This window comes from Bos mutus, chromosome 25 (assembly GCF_027580195.1).
Source record: "Bos mutus isolate GX-2022 chromosome 25, NWIPB_WYAK_1.1, whole genome shotgun sequence".
NCBI classification, from domain to species: domain Eukaryota; kingdom Metazoa; phylum Chordata; class Mammalia; order Artiodactyla; family Bovidae; genus Bos; species Bos mutus.
In genome coordinates this window covers 29036863-29058256 of record NC_091641.1, presented here as the reverse complement: position 1 = coordinate 29058256, position 21394 = coordinate 29036863, and the positions used below count along the sequence as shown (strand labels likewise).

Sequence of the window (21394 nt, the reverse complement as noted above, 5' to 3'; positions counted from 1 at the left end):
TACTGGAACCTTTAATCAGGGGGCTGAAATGATCTGATTGTCTTCAATTACTGGGGCAGAAGAACTGTTGTGAGAGTCAAGAGGCCTAAGGAGACTTAATTCTAGTGATGGTATAGTTTTCCCCAGCTCCCTCTTCTTGGGTTTATTTTTTCTGCCTCTTGGACCTCTTCTGCCCACTTCTGACTTCACAGCAGCTGCTGGAGAGCTGGACTGTGTCATCTCTGTGCCCCCAGCACGTAGGTCAAGGCCAGCACTTGGTAAACATCATCTGAGCTGAATGGGATAGAGGCAACCACTATACTCCAGGGTTCCCAAACTTCTGCCTCTCACACTCTGCTCTTGTGATTTGGGCTGGAGGAATGGCTCTTCGCCAGTGAGTTTGTCTTCCAGGGGGCCTTTGGCAATGTCTGGAGGTATGTGTGGTTGTCACAGCCAGAGGGAGGGTGGGATTTGTTTCTGGCGGCCAGTGGGTAGAGACCAGGGGTGCTGCTCACCATTCCACAATATAGAGTTTTCCAGCCCCAAATGCCAACAGTGCTGAGGTTGAGGAAGCTCAGACTCGATCTACATACCTATTCTATTATTTCTTTAATCTTTCCTTTTACATTAGTTCACTTTAATTAAAAAAAAAAAAATTTAGAGAAACCATGTATTACTATACAAGTAAGAAACCAGTGTCACTGGCCGTATATAGAAGATAGCCAGAAAGAAAAATACTCAGAAAACAAATATTGATTACATCGTAGGTGGACATTGTTGCTAGTCAAGGCTCTGCGTTTTCTCTTTTGTTGAAACGGGAGTTTGGGGAATTCCCTGTCGGTCTAGTGGCTAGGACTCTGTGCTTCACTGCAGGGTATGTGGGTTAGATCCCTGGTTGGGAAGCTAAAGTCCCACACACAGAGATGTAATAAAAAATAAGTAGGGGCAGAGTTTGGTCCAAGTCATGAAAGATCAAGGAACTGTCTCAGATTAAATGGGAGTTAAGAGAAATAACAGATAAAGGTATATAATTCTGGGATGGATCCAGGACCCGAACATCAGAAATTATAGAAATAACTTTACTAGGACAATTCACTAACTTTGACTATGGACTATATTTTAGATACTTGTTAGGTAACGGAATGTTCTTATTCTTAGGAGATATATGAAATATTTATGAATAAAAGATCACACACACACACAAAAGGTCATAACATTGGCAATTTATTCTCAAATGTTTTTTTAAAAGGTGTGTGTATGTGCATATTTGTGTGTGTATATATATATGTGTATATGTATGTGTGTGCATATATACACATACATATGGGCTTCCCTGGTGGCTCAGATGGTAAAGATCTGCCTGCCATGCAGGAGATCCAAGTTCAATCCCTGGGTCAGGAAGTTCCCCTGGAGAAGGGAATGGCTACCCACTCCAGTATACTTGCCTGGAGAATTCCATGGACGGAAGAGCCTGGTGGGCCACAGTCCACGGGGTCACAAAGAGTTGGACACGACTGAGCGACCAACACACACATACACAGAGAGAGAAAGCATAAATGACACAAATGTAAATGGTGATAAATGTAGATGAAGAGTCTAGGAGAGTCTGTTTTACTGTTCTTGCAACTGTGCTATAGGTTTGGATTTTTGCAAAATAAAAACTAAAAGCAGGGACTTCTCTGATGGTCCAGTGGCTAAGACTCTACATTCCCAATGCAGGGGACCTGGATCCACTCCCTGGTCAGGAGCTAGATCCCAGATGCCCCAACTAAGAGTGTGCATGCCACGAGCAACTGAGGATCCCACATGCCACAACTGCGACCTGGCACAGCCAAATAAATAAATATTTTTTAAAAACTTAAAAGCAAGGAGACAAACGGAGCATCTCTCCCGGATGTACCTCCGATATCACAACATTCTCAAATTTTTTAAAACCGCAAAAGGGCTTCAATGTTAATTTCTAATAAGTTGGACACTTCCTATTTCACTTCCAAAATAGGTAACAAAGAGTAAGATGTCTACCAAACGGGAAATTGACACTTCCCCTGCCATCATATTTATGTTGATAAGATAGACAAATTAACTCAAAAATGGTGCTAGGATTAGGGTGGTGTTCTAATGTTGTGACATCACGTTTCTGGAGAAGTTAGTTATGTAGAGCTTTGAGAGTGTGTTCTCAGTCAGTGTGCCTGATGAGGCTGTGATGTTCTGGGTACCCATTGATTGATTAGTAAAGGAAAAAAATGTTCTTTACAAAAATATTAGTAGGTGTTGCCCAGATGTTAAAGGACTACCAGCTAGAGACTTCTTCTGCAGAAAGACTGACAGTGGAGTGCTCTCCTCCCTCGGTGATTCCAGGGTTTCCAGCCCTGGGTGAACCACCCAGAGGCCTCTGGAGGTTCTTTGGTGCCATGAAAGTAATAGTGGTGAGACTTGGTTTTCTCAGCTGCAAAATGGAAATAACACCCAACACGCCAGGTGTCGATTTGGAGGTAGGTTGTCCTGCCGTCTGAACTCTCTAGACAGTACTGACCTGACTTGCCACCCCCACCCACATTCCAAATCCCAGAGCAATTCCAGTGTCCTCGCAAAGATGTCATCAGATTCTCAGGGCCTGACACTGTCACCTGGGCCTCAACTGCCTCCTGTCATAGCAGACTTTTTGTTCTCCCTCTGGGTCTTGTGGCAAATCCTTTGTCTTCACTCTGCAGGCACTCAGCCCCTTGCTGTGATTTCCAGCATTCACATATACACAAAAGCACACACAAGCACAATCCGAGGCACATAGAAACAGACACGCCTAAGCACAGTCATAGAGATACACATAGACTCAGGTAGTCTAGACACACATACAGCTACACGCGTGATGGACACACAGACATGTATCCAGACACAGATCTGAGTGTGTGGTAGACTTTACAAGGGTCTTGGGATGTGGAAGCAGTTTTCAATACAAACAACTGATAAATGTGTACCCGGTGTCTTCCATCCAAGTCCCCTGAACATCCTTCTCTTCCCCTCTTTTTCCTCCCATCCCACCCCCAATATTCTTCTCTATTTTTTTTTTTTTTTCGGCTGTGCTGTGTGGCATGTGGGATCTTAGTTTCCTGACCAGGGATATAACCCATGTCCCCTGCATTGGAAGCACAGAGTCTTAACCACTAGACCAACCGGGGAAGTCCCTTCACTTTTTTTTTTTTCTTTAAAAGAACAGCTTCTTCTTAGCTTCCTAATCTCCAGCTCTGCTCTGGATGTTGCCTCACGTGTCTCTTCTCTCACAGACATGCTCTGCTAAGGAACAGACCTTCCAATCTGGCCTCTTCCTCTCAGATCAGATTTTTCGAAGGAAAAGAGCAGCAGAGAGATTGATTTCACCACTGATGTGAAATATGTCCCATGCCCTCACACAACCTTACTATACTGTCTTTGTCTGTCCTGGCCACTATAACAAAAATACCATAAACTGGGAGGCTCCCAAACATTTACTGCTCACAGTTCAGAAGTCTGGAAGTCCAAGATCAAGGTGCTGGCTGATTCAGTGTCTGGTGACAGCCCACTTCCAGATTCACAGACACTGACTTCTCACTGTGCCCTCACGTGGTGAAAGGCGTGGGGGAGCATAACAGGGTCTCTGTTATCAGGGCACTAATCACCTCCATGGGGGCTCCACCCTCATGACCTAGTCACCTCCCAAAGGCCCACTCCCTAACAGCATCCCACTGAGGGTCAGTTTCAGTGTATGAATTTGGGAAGCAGGGGAGACATGCACAGCACATGATTATACTGTGTTGTCACATTTTGTGGGGGCGGGGGTTGGCCTGGTGGTAGAGGTGCTGATGGTTTTATTCACCAGCACTGAGTAGGGGTGTTGGGAGGACCAATGTGAAACGCAGTGGTAGTTGCAGTGATGGAGGATGCCGTGGATTTAGGGTTCTCTGCCAAATCAACTTAGGATTCTCTTCCAAGTCCTGGTGGTCGGTGCCCCATCTCCTCAAACACCCAAGCTCTCTGCCCGCTCAGGGTTTTGTACATGGTGTCCCCTCTGCTTGGGGTTCTTCTCCATTTTTAGTGTGTTTATCTCCTTCTCATTCTTTGTAATTAGTAAATATTTGGAGGGAAATACTTTGAGACCATCCTGTTTCTCCTCACACTTTTGCCTGGTTAAATTTTAGTATCCGTCTGTGGACTTTACCTGAGGAAATTATTACTGTGGTATTCTTTTTTTTTTTTTTTTTAACAAGGAGTTTAGTTTAATTTTCTCTGGGTATTTGCAAAACACTTAGGGCCAACATAGAGGAAAAGAAAAAAAAATGAAACAAAACCTCCTGTGAAAAAAATTATACTTACAAAAGCAAAGCCTGAGAGGGATTAGTGCCTTAGCCCCTTGAAGCTATAGCCACTCTGATTGGTCCAAGAAAGTGAATAGATATTGGGAGGCTACAACAGGAGGAAAGACAGTGAGAAATCACTGAGGGAGAGGGCCTTGTAGTGGGCCTCAAGGGGGAACTAGAGGCTGGGGAGTGGGTCTGGGTGGAAGGAAGGTTCCCCGCTGGTAGCTGTAGGGTGGAGGTCGTGGAGGGCCAATGTATCCGTCAGTGGAGGAGGTCCACGCATACCATGCAGAGGCATAGGACCTGAGTGACCCATGGGAGAACCAAACAGAGGCCCTCAGGGCTGGGGGGTCCTTGCCCACTGGAGCAGGTCCAGGATGAGGCATTCCAGATGGTGGTCAGGGTGGTGGCTGCCCCCAGAGCCAGGGGGCCCAGCGTGGGGGTGCCCTAAGCCATGAGGGCCATGGTGGGCCAGCTGCCTCTAAGACATCTCTGGATGGGGCATCCCACCCAGTAGGAATGGGTGAGGATGTGAGTGTCTGTGTCCAGGATATCCAGCTCCTGGGGTTCCCGCTGACTGGGGGCCATGTCCTCCAGCCCCAGCAGGCATAGGTGGTGGTGGCATGGCTGGGGGTATCTCAGGTGGAAGGGCTCCAGGAGGCAGTACTGGGAAGGAGGAAGCATGCCTGGTGGAGGAAGCCCAGACCCCAATGATAATATCACAGGATTGGGAGCAGACAGAGGAGGGGTTGCATCTGCAAACAGCTGACGAGGGCGGTCAGCCTGGGAGAGTGGGTTCTGTGCTGCCAGAAGTTGTTCAGTGCCTGAGCCATGACTCTCGCCCTTGGAGTCCTTCTTGAATGCGTGGGACACAGTGATTAGGTGGTTACAGAGGTACTGCCTGTTCATGGCCTTAATCGCTGCATCCACAACATCACATGAGACAAAATTAATAACGGCATAACCTTTGGAGTTGCCTGTGTCAGGGTTCCGCATAATCCTGGGGGTTTGTAAGATGACCCCAAAGGTGCTAAAGGTATCATAAAGCAACTTACCAATCTGTGGGTCCAGGTTCCCAATGAAAATGTTGGCTCCCACATCCAGCTTTTTGCTGTGAGCTGATGCCTTATTCACCCTTGTTGGCTTCCCATAGCGTTTGATCATGTTCATGATCTTAATGGCATAGTCAGCATTTTTCTCACTCAAGAATTCCACAAAGCCGTAGCCTTGGTGCTGCCCCACAGTGACGCTATCCTTTGCCATATTCGTGTTCACTACTAGCCCTGCCTGGAGAAATAGTTCCCACAGCAGTGGTTCTCTAACCTTCTCATCGGGGCCCCCCATATACACAGCGGCATCCTGGTTCCACTCAGAGATCTGCCGACTGCCATGGCAAAAACGCTCCCACCATTTCCAGGCAGTGATCCCACCCCTGACTATTACTGTGGTATTCTAGTGGTGGTTTTTTATCTCCCTCATTCCTTCTACATTTATTAATTGTAATTCATCTTTAAGGTAAGACTCCCTTCCTTCCATCAGTATGGACTCATGGGTATTTATTTTATTCTATGGCTTATAATCCAATACTATCATTATTTTGTTGCTCCGATCATTCCAGCTTTGACCACTGAGAGCTCCTATATCCTTAATAAGCCCCCAGCCTTTTTTTTTTTTTGAGCAATTCTCTATTTTCTGGCAATACATGGTGTTCCAGGCTGATCTTGTATTTTCCTTGCTCCAGCTTTGGAATCAACCACTTCTCCAAGGAGCCCTGGTTCCTTTCATTGAAGAATGGTGTTTAGAAACCAAGATCTGGGTGGTAAGTGTGCTCATTGCTACTGGGGATTCTTTGCTTCTAGGTCTTTTCAGTGTTCAGAGTTTGGAGATATATTATGTATACTAATCCAGGAACACACACTTCTATATTTATATTTGTATCTATTTTTTTAAACTTTAGTTCATACTGATACTACTGATTTCAATTCATCACTGTAGGGTCATTCATGTCTCTCTCCTTATTTGTAACTTTCTTGAGTTGTAACTTCATTTGTTTTTTGTAATCAAGGAGCTTGATAAATTGTGTAAAATGTGCCCTTTTCATCCCTGCGCTCTTCTTTTCTCCCCTGGAAATGACCGATGTGAGAATACAATACTGAATGCTAGATGTTGCTGTCAGAAGCTAGACCAAGAGATCAGATCAAATCAGATCAGTCGCTCAGTCGTGTCCGACTCTTCGCGACCCCATGAATCGCAGCACGCCAGGCCTCCCTGTCCATCACCAACTCCCGGAGTTCACTGAGACTCATGTCCATCGAGTCAGTGATGCCATCCAGCCATCTCATCCTCTGTCGTCCCCTTCTCCTCTTGCCCCCAATCCCTCCCAGCATCAGAATCTTTTCCAATGAGTGAACTCTTCACATGAGGTGGCCAAAGTACTGGAGTTTCAGCTTTAGCATCATTCCTTCCAAAGAAATCCCAGGGCTGACCTCCAAGAGAACCCAGTAGAATTCATGGTCCTTTTTAATGCAAAAAGCGCTAATTACACACTTTATCAGCAGTGGGGTGCAGGAGGCTCTGGAATGTGACCTCATTGTTCCTATGAAATGAGTCAGATGGGAATGCAAATTTTATTCAAGCAGCTGTATATCAACATGGTTCTGGAGAGGAAAAAAAAAAGTTTGCCTATTTTTTTTCCCTCTCTGGAGAAAACGCTCACCTTGTGGGCCTCCTACCCTGACCGCCGTCCTTGCTCCTGGAAACCCTTTGCCTCTTGTGGGCAGCCCTCTTACCTCCTCACTGATTTCTGCCCCCTGCCCCTCCCAACACACAATGCTGTCCCCTTTCCCTCTGACTTCTTAATCTGTATTTCCACTTTCACAGACTTTGTGAATTTTCACTTACATGCAAATCCCAGCAGAAACCATTCATGGCTGGGTCTTCAGAACCTTCTCAATCAGAAAAGCCAACTTTACATTTTTAAAAATTTTCTAGTCTGAGCTTTGGTTTTCCTCTTCCGTTCTCTGTTCCTGTTACATGTCGGGTGTGGGGGAATGTTCTGTTTTTCCGTCCTTTCATAACAGCCTGGAGTTGTTCAGCATGAAACCTCAAGGAATTCTTTGCTGAAAACCCGTGTTTTGCCCTCCACCCTCCGAACATGTAGGAAGAGCAAGGGTGGCTCTCTCTGATGGCATATGAAGCACTTTTTTATTTGAAACTCAAGAGCCTGACTCTTTTAGCTCCCTCTGGGGAAAAACAAAAGCCTGTTGGAAGTATTATTCCTTTTGGTGTTATCAACAATTACAGAAGCCCACAGGCCTATTTGACTGGGATTCTGCCAATCTCACGGCCAGAGGAGGGAACACCTTCGCAGCGGTCTGGTCTAACCCGAAACGAACCCGGAATGAACCCAGAGGGGGATGATGTCAAGTCAGTGAGAGAGAGCCTCAGTCTAGCCCATATTTTCTTACCTATATCCAGGAAGCCTGGATGAAAAGGTACTGGCAGCCATAGACTTCCTCAAGAGTTGACTAAGCAGAGGGTGCCCTGGATGCTAAGTCATTGCGGGCACTGAACCATCAATGGGACAATGAAGAATCGCTTTCAAGAATTCTAAGGTTACTGTCTGTTCTTGGAAGGAATGCTCAGCAAAGACACTTAGGGCTGTTGGGAACGGAGGAGGATGTGGTGAGCAATAATATTAACAATGATAGGCATGGGGGCATGCTGAGTTGTAGTAATAGTAGTAACAAGGAGATGATGACGACAATGGTAACAATATGAAATTGACTGGAAATTAATCCAGTTCTTCCTTATGAGCCAGGCGGTATGTGTACATTTTAAAATTTTGTTTATTACTATTATTTTTTAAAGTTTTGGCTGTGCTGGGTCTTCATTGCTGCATGGGGGCTTTCTCTAGTTACGGTGCTCAAGCTTCTCATTGTGGTGGCTTCCCTTGTCGTGGAGCAAGGGCTCTAAGGCGCTCTAGCTCAGTAGGTTTGGCTCACAGGCTCTAAAGCACGGGCTCAGAAGTTGTGGTGCGGGGCCTTAATTGCCCTGTGGCACATGGGATCTTCCCAGACCAGGCATCGAACCCAAGTCCGCTGCGTTGGCAGGCAGGTTCTTAACCACTGGACCACCAGGGAAGCCCAGTTGTGCATAAATTTACTGTACACATTGTATCTCATTGAATTCTCACAACTATGCGAAGCAGGTACTGTCATTAGTCCCAATTTTCATCTGAGAAACTGAGGCTCACAAGATATTACAGATGGGGATTGCAGTCACAACACAACAAAGTGGCTAGTTTAGAACCCCAAACCTGCTTCCTGAAATACTTTGCTGTGTGGTCTTCTTTGGCCTGGCTTGTAAGCTGCAGGGCTTTGATTTCCCTGAGCTAGGTATTCAGGTGGTTGTGGCTGAAGCTTTAGCACAAGGGCCCACAATGCTAATCAGACAGCCTCGGGAAAGGAAGTGAAGGGTCCTCCTTCCACAGGCTGCAATCAAATGGAGGAGGCACTTGCAGGGCCATATGTAGTGCCACGCTGTGGGGGGTGGTCAAGCGTGGAGGCTGGGTCCTTCAAACTGAGGATGCAAAGAGTTGGCCAGTATTGGGAGACAGGGTGGTTGGAAGAGAGGAAAGGCAAGCCAGGCAGAGGGACCAGCAGGAGCCAGACCACCAAGGTGTGAAATACAGAGTTGGGTTAGCATGGCAAGTAGTTTGGTGTGGCTAGAAGCTAGGGTTCTAGGGGAAGGGGAAGAGAGTTCTAGATGAAGAGCTATAGCTGGAGAGACAGGCAGAGGCCTTGCGTGAACCAGCTACACCAGCGTTTAAGAAGGCGGGGTCTAGATACAGAAGAACCTGGGTGTTGATTCCAGTTCAGCCTTGTTACTAGCTGTGTGACCATGGGCAATGTTTTAGAACATCTGAGTTTCGATGTTCATATTTGGAAAACAAATAAGCAAATAAACGGAGACAAATAATACCGTATATATTAGGATGAGGAAATAGGGAGTCCAAGTACCCCCATCTTGGGTCACACCATTGATGGATGAATTTGCCAGGATGCACACTTACTTTCTATTACACAGACAACTGTCTAGTTCACAGTGGTTTAGTCACTGAGTTGTGTCTGACTCTTTGTGACCCCATGGACTGTAGCCCTCCAGGCTTCTCTGTCCATGGGATTTGCCAGGCAAGAATACTGGAGTAGATTGCCATTTCCTTCTCCAGAGGATCTTCCTGACCCAGGGATTGAACCCAGGTCTCCTGCATCTCCTGCACTGCAGCTGGATTCTTTACCTACTGAGCCATCAAGGAAGCCCCCCTAGTTCAGAGAGTTCCTAAATATACTCATTTAATGTTACAGATTTCAGGTCACAAAACCATATTTGCATTGTTAACTTTTCTCTCTGTAGCTGTCATCTCTAGTCTGTGTGGCCCTCAAGGGTGAGGACCCTGCCCTACTCTACTATCATATGGTGGGGCAATAGTAACGCAAGGGTCTCAGACTTGCCAGGGAATCAGAATCACTGGGGGGATAAAAGCAGAGGACTGGGCCCCCTCTCAGATGTATTGCACTAGAACCTTCAGGACTGCTGCCTATGCTTTCTTTCTTGTCCATTTGGGGTTTGAACCACAACAGAGAAGTGTTTCTTGAGCAAATGAGAAAATGACTGTACTGTATGTATCGATCAGTATAGGCTAGTATGTGCTTTGACAAACATCAGTTCAGTTCAGTTCAGTCACTCAGTCGTGTCCGACTCTTTGCGACCCCATGAACCACAGCACGCCAGGCCTCCCTGTCCATCACCAACTCCCAGAGTCCACCCAAACCCATGTCCATTGTGTCGGTGATGCCATCCAACCATGTCATCCTCGGTTATCCCCTTCTCCTCCTGCCCTCAATCTTTCCCAGTATCAGGGTCTTTTCAACTGCCAACAATAATAGTTTGGTTTTTGCTCACATCATGTGTCCATGATGGACAGGCTGGGGGCTCTGCTCAACAGAACACCATGCCAGAAGTGACACATATTCCCGCCATTCACATTCTTTGGCTGGGACTACTCATGTGACTCCAACCCAGGGGTCCAGGAAGTGGGTTCCACTGTGTGCCCAGAAGGTGGGGAGCCAGAGGTCGTGGGTGAGTCATACAGATAACTGCCAGATTCTATGAGGCTGGCATCATTAACTTCATTTACATCTGAAAGTAAGTATTAAGAAGCTTGCTCAAGGCCGTATAGCAAATATGGAGCTGAACTTGAGCTCTTCATCTGTTTTTTTTTTTTCCTGGCTCAAGGCCACACTCTTTTTTTTTTTTTAATGGAATGAGACTGGATGGGGTATGGCATTAAACATAGTGGTTAAAAGTCTGGGATCTGGCTTGCCTCCAGACCTTCAGCTCTGCCACTTACCAGATGTGTGAGCTGGGCAAGTGACAGAACCACTTGGTGCCCTTCAAAGAGACAGTCCAAGGCTGGGAAGGGCAATGTAAGAATGTGTTTCCTGGAATGAAGTGTTTGGGGCCAGGTTGGTGGCTCAGCTAGTAAAGAATCTGCCTGCAATGTGGGAGACCTGGGTTCGATCCCTGTGTTGGGAAGATCCCCTGTAGAAGGGAACAGCTACCCACTCCAGTATTCTGGCGTGGAGAATTCCATGGACTGTATAGTCCACTGGGTCGCAAAGAGTCAGACACTTCTGAGCGACTTTTACTCACTCTCACTCAGGGCTCGCCTGAGTGGGACTGATATTGGGTGGGGGTGAAGGAGGCTGGTAGACAAAGGTTCCCTGGATTTGGGTGGTTCCTGACAGACCCAGAAAAGATGCATGTCTATTCTCCATGCTGCTGCTGCTAAGTCGCTTCAGTCCTGTCCAACTCTGGGCGACGCCATAGACGGCAGCCCACCAGGCTCCCTCGTCCCTGGGAATTCTCCAGGCAAGAATACTGGAGTGGGTTGCCATTTCCTTCTCCAATGCATGAAAGTGAAAAGTGAAAGTGAAGTCGCTCAGTCGTGTCCGACTCTTAGCGACCCCATGGACTGCAGCCTACCAGGCTCCTCCATCCATGGGATTTTCCAGGCAAGAGTACTGGAGTGGGGTGCCATTGCCTTCTCCACTATTCTCCATAAGTTGCTTCTTTCTTCCTGCATCATTGTGAATGTTTGGGCTGCATTCACAGAGAAGCCAACTCAGGTTGATTTGACATCATGCATTAGCTCAGGGAGGGGCTTACCCAGGTGGCTCAGTGGTAAAGAATCTGCCCACCAACGCAGGAGCTGCAGTTTCTATACCAGGATTGGGAAGATCCCCTGGAGTAGGAAATGGCAACCGGTTTCAGTATTCTTGCCTGGGAAATTCCACGGACAGAAGAACCTGGTGGGCTACAGTCCATGGGGTTGCAAAGAGTTGGACCCAACTGTGATGAGCACCATTAGCACAGAGAAGGAGATGTCCAGGGCCTTACAGGTCTGATATCAGTCTAGCAGCTTGGTGATGTAGTCAAGGATCCAGATCTTTTGGTTTCTCTGCTGTGCCAAGCAGACCTTATCGTATCCCTCAGTTGTGGAAACCCTTGATGGCAACTGAGATTCCAAGCCAGGCAGGGAGTGTCGGCTACAGGTTCGTGATCTTCAAAGGGAAGAATTCACTCTGGGATCAAAGGAACACAGTAGCTTGGGTCTTTTCAGCAGTTTAACAGTTTTATTTAAAGTCAGAAAGTAACAGAGACAGCTTCTGGCACAGACAACCAGAAGAGACCCACATGCCCAAGACATCTTATTATATACCTTTTGACCTGTTACTAAAAAGAGCTTTTGTAGAGGACTGGACAGTTAACATTAGGTCATTTTGTTTCCCTTAGATCTTGGGAGGTCTAATGAAAGTCAAATGAAGGTCTTCATTACCAATGAAGGTAATGAAGGTCAATCTCCTGACAACACCACGGAGACTGTTCCTATGACTCCTTTATTCTCAATTAACCACTTCCCCAGCTCTCGCTTCTGTTGTGGGTAAACCAGCCATAGATTCCAAATGGCCATGCATTCTAAGACATAGGTGACTACATGAATGGGTCCGATGGACTCCCTGCCGACCTGCCTAAGGAATGCTATCAAGATCGAGCTGGTTTCCTGGGGCTCTTTCTTCCAACAGAGAAGGTTCCTCTCACCACGGCCCCAGCGAGTCTCTCTCCAAGTCTCATTGGCTCCAGCCAGCTTCGGGCTGTGAGAGGTCAGCGTTCTTGGTGGAAATGCTGACTGATTTAAGCAGAAAGGGGAATGTAATAAAGGATGTTAGGTCTCCCACAGAATCATTGGGAGGGCTGGAGGAAAGAAATTGAGGCTAAGCTTCTAGGAAAAATGCCCCAAACCACACTGCACGCCTGGCCCAATCAGCAACCCGTGAGCCCGCCTGAATTTGCCGTCACCACGACCACCACTGCCATCAGCTCTCATGTGGCTTCTCCATTGGGAGCTCGGCCCTGCAACTGCCACCCCAAAGCCAGTCACTTTGGCCACCAGTCACATCAACAGAAATGAGGCTCAGCTTCACATGATACCTCTGGCCAGCAGAGCCTGTGTCATACCCCTTGTCCTGCTTGCGAGGGAAGCAGGATATTTGCATCCTGATTTCTACACTCCGGTGGTGGGATGTATTCATATGATGTGAGATTTCCTCAAATACAGATTGGCTGGAGGTAATGAGCTTGGATTGCCCAATGGGGAAGGATGGGTATGTGGAAACCAATGGCATTGTCCATGACACGCTCTCATCTCCAGTTGGGTTCTCTTCTCTCCACTGTCCCCATGTGCTCAGAGTATGTACCTGCCTGAGATGCCTTTTTTAAAAAAAATATATATATATATTCATTTATTTGGCTGTGCTGGGCCTTTGTTGGGGCATGCGGAATCTCTAGTTGCAGCATGTCTCTTAGTTGTGCCACGAAGGATCTAGTTCTCTGACCAGAGATCGAACCCAGGGCCCCTGCATTGGGAGCATGGAGTCTTAGCTACTGGACCGTCAGTGAAGTCCCTGAGATACTTCTTATGGCCCCAGTCCACCCTAATCTCCCAGTTTCCCACCCTCTTCTATTCCTTGCTGAGCCATCCCTATCTCCTATTCCTTGTTCTCTTCTTTCCTCTTTGCCTAGTTCATGCTAATGCACCCTCCAGAACTCAAATTCAAGCCAAGTTCTTTCCTACCCTTCCATTGAGGCTTTCCCCCCACCCCCGCCCCCCCGGTCATTTGCTCTTCTTTTTCATTCTATTTATCACATAATATTTCAACATTTATTGGTTCCGTTATTAAATTAACATCCCTCTTCCCTCTAGGCCATCAATGTGATGAGAACCTGGACTGTGTCTTGCTCACAGCTACTAACACAGTAATTGGCACTTAAGTGCTTACGTTTTTATTGAGTGAATGAGCATGAAACAAATCCCATTATGGGCATTTATAAAGTTACTCTTGAATCAAAAACGTTTTAATAGTGCTTTCTGGAAACCACAGGTTAAACCCTTAGAGGTGTAAATATTTTAGAATCACCCAGAATTTTTTGGTCCATCTGTAATGCCCTCCACGGATCCTGTTACATCCATCCCTGCCCTTTGAGGATCAGTTCGGGGTGAGCTGAGCTGTTGTCATTGATGGGAACCTGTGACGTGTCTTGTATCAGGGTAGAAACCTAACCTAGGGTACTGTGGCTGAGGGTGGTGGCAGCTTCAATTCCTATACAAACTTTCCTCATGACATCATAGTACTTATATTAACCCCCAACCTCACAAAATTCTCTTACCAAGTTTCAGCTTGAACGTTTCTTTTTTTATTTTGCTAACAACTTAAAAATATTTGGGTGGCTTTTCCTGTATAAGGGGAGGCTTTTATAAAACAGGTTGCCAGTCACCCAGGAAACTGGGAGGGGAGAGCACATCAAAGCTCCAGGAGAGTCTTCGGGTCTCTTTCCACCATCAGGAGGAAGGGTGGGGGTAATTTCATCCACTAAAAAGCAGTGGATTGTTTCAGGTGTGTTAGAAACTAATTTTATTCCCATGGCTGAGCAGATAAGGCCACATCCTCCAAATTGATTTGGAATTTATATTGGGAGATGGGGAAAGAATAAAATAAACAGCCTACCAATGTAATAATAGCTATAATTTACTGAGTGCTTAAGGCACTTTTTGCACATGCTTCACATATATTAACTGGGTGCATATTCCCAACAGCCTATTTACATCTTTATTTTATATAAATGGTATCTGAGATTGGAGTCTTGATCTTAGGAGATATCTAACTTTTCAGCTGTATGAAGATACAGGCTTTTGAGTCTGGAGAGAAACTTGTTGGTCACTGAGGCCAAAGTTTATTGGCCTGGGATAGACTGACTTGGTGGGAACCCCAGCCCTCCCACTTAGCACCTGTATGTACCCTTAGGCCCTTGTTTCCTTATCTGCAAAATGGGAACACATACCTCCCTCCCAATGGAAATTACCTAATGAATGGACAGCACCTGGTACAGTGCTTGGTAACTTGTCACTGCCCATGGTCTGTGATTTCCCTTCCTCTCTTTCATTCATCAGGTGGATTTGGTGATGTTTGAACCTGGAGGGTATCTATAACCTCTGGCCTGCAGTTCAGTTCAGTTCAGTCGCTCATTCGTGTCCAACTCTTTGCGACCCCATGAATCACAGCACTCCAGGCCTCCCTGTCTATCACCAACTCCCGGAGTTCACTCAAACTCATGTGCATCGCGTCAGTGATGCCATCCAGCCATCTCATCCTGTGCCGTCCCCTTCTCCTCCTGCCCCCAATCCCTCCCAGCATCAGAGTCTTTTCCAATGAGTCAACTCTGCATGAGGTGGCCAAAGTACTGGAGTTTCAGCTTCAGCATCAGTCTTTCCAAAGAACACCCAGGACTGATCTCCTTTAAGATGGACTGGTTGGATCTCCTTGCAGTCCAAGGGACTCTCAAGAGTCTTCAACACCACAGTTCAAAAGCATCAATTCTTTGGCACTCAGCTTTCTTCACAGTCCAACTCTCACATCCATACATGGCCACTGGAAAAACCATAGCCTTGACAAGACGGACCTTTGTGGGCGAAGTAATATCTCTGCTTTTTAATACGCTATCTAGGTTGGTCACAACTTTCCTTCCAAGAAGTAAGCATCTTTTAATTTCATGGCTGCAGTCACCATCTGCAGTGATTTTGGAGCCCCCAAAAATAAAGTCTGACACTGTTTCCACTGTTTCCCCATCTATTTGCCATGAAGTGATGGGACCAGATGCCATGATCTTAGTTTTCTGAATGTTGAGCTTTAAGCCAACTTTTTCACTCTCCTCTTTCACTTTCATCAAGAGGCTTTTTAGTTCCTCTTCACTTTCTGCCGTAAGGGTGGTGTTATCTGCATATCTGAGGTTATTGATATTTCTCCCAGCAATCTTGATTCCAGCTTGTGCTTCCTCCAGCCCAGCGTTTCTCATGATGTACTCTGCATATAAGCAGGAAGCAGTGTTATTTTCAGAGGGACTGGGCAGGCTTGCAGGGTGGGCAGGCCAGCGTTTGCTGAGATAGATTTGACTGTCAGGTGGGCTGGGCAAGCCCCTGCAGACCCTCATGCAAGGTAAAGGAATAGCTAGAACCTCCAAGGCTTTCGATTTTACAGCAGCTTGTTGGCCCAGACTTGCTAGTTCATGGGACTTTAGTGCGAGGCAGTACTGGGTTCTGGACTAAGATTCAGGTTCAAACCTCATCTTACAGTGGAGACTTGAGCCAATTTCTTCATCTCCTTGAGTCTCCATTTTCTTATGATCTGATTCAGAAGAATATTGGTAGTGACCTTGAAATGCCCTCAATAATTGCTAGCCCGTCTTTTTTTTAGAAACAATTATATAAGGTTAAGATTTTATCCCAGGAAGAAGTCACACCTTTCTCGGAGCACCCTAACATCCATGTAAATACATTCTGGTTCTATGTCTTGTGTCCCATCCTACCGTGCTATCATCAAAACGCCACCAGTCTAAAGAGGAGACACGGTCTGGCACAGGGAGGCCTTAGGAAGTTTGGGTAATGAGAGAGAAGCATTTTCCTGACTGCAGCTTTATAAAACCAGAGGGACTGTAGCAACTGCCCTCCTAGGAGAGCTTGAACCGTGGGAGGGAAGTAAAGAAGGGCTGAGATTTGGCGCCCTCAGCGGAAGAAGGAACAGGGACAGGGCCTGGGGATCGTCATGGAGGCGGGAAATCAGGGCTTTGGTTTGAGTAACAGACAACCCCGGATGCCCACTCCTAGCTGCGTGACCCAGAGGTAGTTCTTAACCTGGCCAAGCCTCCGTTTTATCGCCTCTAGAAAGGAGAGCATGGTAATACCCACTTCATGGTGGAACCTGTGAGGACCCAGGAAGTTTTAAAAGTACTCGGTACCCAGGACGCATTCCAACACTGGCTGCAGGGATCACTGTTGTCACTCTGGTCAGAGCTTTTGCAAAGGCTCGAAGGTCCAGGGCCCGGGGCGCGCGCATGCGCACGCGCACCCGGCCGGCCAGGTGAGGAGGAGGCCGACCCGCACCTGGCATTTAACCCTTCACCTTCACGGAGGTGGGCGGGACGGACGCAGGGACCAGGACGCGAGCCCGCCTAGACTTAACCCGAAGGCGAGGGGGCCGCTCCCGAGGAAGGAGTCCAGCAGTTTCCAGGCCGGGGTCCGCGCGCGGCGCGGGGAGGGCGGGGGAGCACCGGGGGGAGCGAAGTCTCGCGAGATCGCGCGGCGGCGGCGGCGGCGGCAGCGGCGGCGGCGGTGGCGGCCCGGGAGGTGAGCTGCGGGCGGCGGCGGCTGCCGTTTGGGCTGAGGAGCGGGTGAGAGCGGCGGAGATCGAGGGCCAGGCGGGGGACCCGGCCGGGCGGGCGGGCGGCCCGCGTTCTGGGCGGCCACCTCCGTCGGCCCCGCGGCTGCAGCGGAGTCGCCCGGTCCGCGCTGTCCCGGGACCCGAGCGGGCGCGGCGGGGCGGGGCGGCCGGGCCGGGGCCGCGGGGCGGCCGGGCCAGTCCCCTCGTAGCCCGCGTCCGCTCGCGGGTGCGACCGCGGGGCGCGCCTCAGTTTCCCCCGGCGGCGCGTTGGCGCGGGAGGACGCGGCGCTGCCGGGCGCGGCAACACCGTTCAGTGAGCCTTAATCGTCTGCCGGCACTTAAGCGGTTCCGCTCGGGGCTGCACGCAGAGGTGAAGCGCCCTGCCCAGGGTCACGCCGCTGGGACGCGGTGGAGTCGGGGTTCACACCCGGGCACCGCGACTCCAGCGCCCCGCCCCGTCCTTGCCTCCCATCCTTCTCCCCGCCCCCACTCGCGGGGTTTTAGGGCTCGAATTCTCAGGTTCCGATTGAGCTGCAGAGGGTGTGTCTGGGGGGGCCCCTCTCTCCTCCTAATTGAATGCAGCATGGCACAGCAGTTTCTTGGAGGAGAGTCCTCGGCCTTTGTCAGCTTCCCCAAAGGGTCCCTGTTTCCGAAATGGACAAAAACTTTTCTTTGGCCCTGTGTGAGGGCAGAAGTGGGCTTAAAAGCAGCAGTGTGTGTCTGGGATAGGATGTCCGATCGAATGGAAGTGGAATATTGGAGCCCAGGGCTTGCTTTAAGCAAAGGAAACTTTTGTGTTTTTTTGTTCGGCACGTGATTCCAGTCTTTGGAGCGGTAGTGCTCAACTTTGTCAGAACCAAGGCCCCTCCCCTTTGCAGCAACTGTTTGTAAAGCCCCCTTTACAGCTCCAATGAAATTCATCAGACATAAAAGCTACCTACGTACGTAATTGAAAACCACTGTGATGCTCCGATTTAAATGTTAGAAATAAAAGAACAATACATGACATGCATTGCCACATCATGTCTAGCACGTTACTGCTGTGCTGCAGACTGGAGTGCTCCTACCTGTTTCTAGTAAATAAGCTTGGGTTGAAGAGAGGTAAAAATGTCAGGAGCTATTTCATACAAGGAAAGGAAAGATTAGAGGTCTAGGTAGACACGGGAGTGGAGGACACCTTAAGTATTGGAGTAACTTATTTAGGATTATGAAGATACACGCCTAGATTGAGTTAGGAGTAAACAGGACAAGACAAAGTACAGACTATCTCAGTCAACATAGAAATAATACTAATATAGCCCTTCCGTGAATGCCAGACTTCAAACAACATTGTAGGGCATCTTTTGTGCCGCAAGCTTTGAAGTACTGCTGCTTTGAGGCAACATGCTGGATTCCTACTGCTTCTCTCTGATAATAAAATATTAGCTAGATTGAAGGGTTTTTGTTTGATTCGGTGGCAGTATCTCACATAGGGTAGATAAGCTCAGTGTCCTGACACTGCAATTGTATGTTGAGTTAATGCTTGGTGTGTGGAAATAGTCACTAATTTTCAGACCCTAGTCATTCAGTCTTAACTTGCTTTAGCTACCTTCTCTTAAATTCCTAGGGTTTTTCCATAATTTCTTGTAAAGTATTTAGTATTATGTTCTGAAGTAAGGCCAGTTAAGGTGATTAATCTGGCTGGTCATTGAACAGTCTCAGGACCAGGATAAATCTTCATTATGTGGATCTAGTCCATGCATTGTGAGAAGTTGGAGCATCTTGGCTCCCAAGCTGCAAATGCTAGTGGTGTACCCCAATCACTTTGGTAACTAAGCATGTCAGAGGACCTCACATGTCTCAAGGTCTAGCTCCATTGAGAGTGACTCTAAATTGTAAACTCAGTTATAGCAGGGAAGAGGGCAGAATTTAACTGACAGTTTTTGTTGGAACATTTTTTCCCCTGTTCTTTCTGCATGTGTGCTAAGTCGCTTCAGTCATATCCGACTCTTTGTGACAATATGGACTGTAGCCCGCCAGGCTCCTCTGTCCATGGGATTCTGCAGGCAAGAATACTGGAATGGGTAGCCGTGCCCTGTTCCAGGGGATCTTCCCCACCCAGGGATCCAACCCGTGTCTCTTGCGGCTCCTGCATTGCAAGCGGATTCTTTACTGTTGAGCCATCGGGGAAGCCATTCTTTCTTTCTGCTTACTAATATCCATGTTAGAGAATTTGGCCAATACATATTGAACAAGAGTGAAAATTAAAATGAACTATAGTTACATTGTCCTCTGTGCTCCTGATAGGATTCATTAGAAATTCTGATTTCATTTGAAACTGAGTTAGTCTTACTGCCATGGGGAAAATGCAAATTGAGTTAAGATAGTTCAACTCCAGCTCTTATACAGCTATAGTGTAACAAGATGAATTTCTTCAACTTTTGTTAAATCCACACAGGAAGTTTATTTTTCCTTTCTGTTGGATAGATAAACTGACTTCTTTGCTGAAAGATGTTTGTTGTTCATTTGCTTGTTACTTTTGAAAGGTGCTATGGAAACAAACATGTAAGGTTGTTGTCAGAATAGAAGGATGTATTTTAAATTGCCTAGAGATAGATACATTGAATCCTTCCAGATGGGAAAATTATCCAAATTAAGAATGATTACTTTTTATTACTTTGCACAAGCAGTATTATGTTTCAGGGTAAAAAGAGGTCACTCCTTTTTTGTCTTTTTTAATCACTACCTTTTAAAAAAATACTCCTGTACAAAAATGAACCGAGTCATATTATGTGCGTGTTGGAACTTTTCACTGTTTTAGGTATGGGGACAAATTGTTGAGTGAACAAAAATCCATGCTTCTATAGATGAAAATGCATAATTTATTATGTACATATCTCTGAGATTTATAATTAAGCCATTTCATTGATTTTTAAGATGCATGTCTGAGATAGACTCTTGTCTTAAATTGACATGTCAGGGCTTCATTGGCAGCTTTTGTTCTTAGTGTTACACTGAATAATAGTGTGTATGGAAATGATGGTGTCCTAGATGCAGTGAGGTAGGGATATGCGGAAATGTCAGCACTTTGATTCATGTTTAACACCAAAACCTTTGTCCAAAGAATGACTTGCAAAATGCAGATACATACCAGTTCCAGGTTCTTCCATCTAAATTAGAATTCTTTACTTGGAAGATTCCTATAAACATTTCTCCCCCATGTAAAGCAAATGGAGAATTAGTGTTTGTAAGTATAAGAACCATCTGAAAATATGTTTAGAAGGAAACAAACTGCTTGATCATTTTTCATGGAGAGAAGATGGTGTGGCTAATGTTTGAAGTAAAGGTAATCAGACAGTATAACCAGGTGGATGTATGAACGTGCCTTCTTTTTTCTTCCCCCATTCTGAAAGATTCCTACGTCCACTTATAAATGAAAGTTGTCTCAAATGAGACATCCTTAAGTTGAATTTCAACAATTCACTGTTATTTTAATAAGATATAGTGGCTCAGATGGTAAAGAATCTGTCTGCAATGCAGGAGACCTGGGTTCAATCCCTGGGTCAGGAAGATCCCCTGGAACAGGGAATGGCAACCCACTCCAGTATTCGTGCCTGGAGAATTCCACGAACAGAGGAGGATGACTGGCTACAATCTGTGGGCTTGCAAAGAAGTCGGACACGACTGAGCAACTTTGACTTTTTTCACTGAGTTGTATTTATTCTGTGTTAAAGACAGAATTTATATGGGAGGCTACGTGGTGTCCCCCAGCCTAGAAATCTGTGTAAGGACCCTACTGAGGGCAGGTTTCATAGGAAACTCAACCACTGAAGACTGCATACCTTCTTCCAGGTGGATTTGAGCTTTTCTTTGTAAGTATGCTCCCTCAACCAGCTGCACACTCGCAGCCTCCTGAAGCTTGTTTGAAATGCCAGCTCTGGGGCTTACCTCAGACTACTGAACCAGAATCTGCTTTTTAATAAGATTCTCCTCAAGTGATGCATGAAGATGTATATCGAGCACTTGGCCAGATCACTGACTCTCAGACTGGGGTGCTTATCACCAGAACTGCTCCCTACCACTCCCAGAGTTTCTAATTCAGTGGGTCTGGACTGGGGTTTGAGAATTTGCACTTTTAACAGGTTCTCAGATAATGCTGATGCTGCTGGCCCAGGGACCATACTTTGAGAACCACTAGGCGAAAGCATCCTCGTTATACTTTTTCTATTCTTTTTTCTGATTTCTTGTCCTCCAAATAGTGCTTTTAGAGAT

At 46.9% G+C, this 21394-nt stretch overlaps 1 protein-coding gene and 1 pseudogene across 8 annotated transcripts in view; one reads left to right on the top strand and one right to left on the bottom strand.

Annotated features, from left to right (window-relative positions):
* The window catches only part of MRTFB (myocardin related transcription factor B), a 291761-nt gene that overhangs the window by 61449 nt on the left and 208918 nt on the right, over window positions 1-21394 (top strand). For 4 of the 8 annotated variants that reach the window (XR_011462594.1, XM_005906344.3, XM_070362294.1 and 1 more), the window contains exon 3: window positions 6052-6129. The exons of 2 other annotated variants lie outside the window; for them this stretch is intronic. The gene's annotated coding sequence lies outside the window, so the exon portion shown is untranslated. Of the gene's footprint in view, window positions 1-6051; window positions 6130-17028; window positions 17154-21394 lie in introns of those variants that run through there. 2 more of the 8 variants (XM_070362296.1, XM_070362297.1) reach the window with 2 other exon arrangements.
* LOC102266041 (splicing factor 3B subunit 4 pseudogene) lies at window positions 4445-16873 on the bottom strand (annotated as a pseudogene).